This window comes from Terrapene carolina, unplaced genomic scaffold (genome assembly GCF_002925995.2).
Source record: "Terrapene carolina triunguis isolate 2854851 unplaced genomic scaffold, T_m_triunguis-2.0 Scaffold23, whole genome shotgun sequence".
NCBI lineage: Eukaryota > Metazoa > Chordata > Testudines > Emydidae > Terrapene > Terrapene triunguis.
Window position 1 is genome coordinate 20,943,603 of NW_020664374.1, and position 1,354 is coordinate 20,944,956.

Here is a 1,354-nt window from a genome sequence, read left to right on the forward strand (position 1 = left end):
CCCTACATTTGTACCCTAAGGTTCAAAGTGGGGATACAGCCTTGACAAAGCCTAAATATCATTGGCAGTCAGTGGGACTTAAGGCATTTCTTCGCTGCAGTAATAATCCCGTGGCCCCTAGTCTCAGAGCCTGGGTCAATTGACTCAGGCTTGCGGGACTTGGGACTGTGGAGCTAAAAACTGCAGAGTAGACCTTCCAACTAGGTCTGGAGCCTGAGCTCTGAGACCTCCCCCCTCACAGGGTCTCAGAGCCCAGACCCGAACATCTACATCACAATTTTTAGCCTTGCAGCTCAAGCCCTACAAACCTGAGTCAGCTGACCCCGGCTCTGAGACTTTGTGCCTGCAGTGTAGACTTATCCTATTCCTAAGGCTCCAGTGCTTTTGACGATTTTACCCTGTATTGTCACTGACATATAGAGTTCTATATTCTGTGTGTTCTGTAATCTAATGTAAAACCCATGCTATAAAACCCACGTGTCCTGACGATTGGTGCTTTTTCCAAACGTTATAGTCACAAATAAATACATGTTCTTTCTGAATGTAATCAATCCTGAAACGAGTGATGTGTCAATGCAGCCATGTTAGCCATTAGTTTATGTAATAGGGGTTATGTTAATTCTATCCCGACCATGCAACCGTGTCTGCACCACCAAAAATAAGTGTTCCCCAGCATCTGTATTAGATTTTTGTGTCTATTTGTACTCACATTCCTATTTAACCCATTAGTTATACATAAATATCCATTTATAATCTGCACATTTTAATTTTTAATCCTCACACATCTTTATTTGAGCTGAGATTTCCAAATGGTTCCAAAGAGTTAGATTCCTGATTCTGACTGAAAGTCCGTGGGACTTGGATGCCCAACTGCTTTAAGCTTCTTGGAAAATCCTTGTCTTGGTTTATATGGGAACTGTTATATACAGCATAGCATGCTAATTTCCAAAAAGTGATTTAAAATACAGTAGTGTGTGAAGGTCAAAGTTTTGCATAAAAATGCCCCAGGAGAATGTTGTGTGGTTTTGTTATACCCCCACAGGGAAAGGAGCTCTTTAAGTCTGCTTCTGATCTTGCCATGGTATAAATCCGGAGTAACTCCACTGCATTAAGTTGAGAGAAACTGATATAAGCAACAACACAATCAGCCAGGCCCAGGAAGGGTGGTGGGGAGAGGTGGTGGTTGTTGTCATCTCCAATCAGTTATGTATTGTGGTGCTTTGCTTTGAGGGACTTTTTTGGAGGGGGGGGCCTAGAGCATTCCTGAAATTATAATGCATGACCTTAACAATTAGGCATTCATTTGCCTAGAATTCTGACTAAATGCTTCTGGTGTCTTGCTTTGTGAAATTTG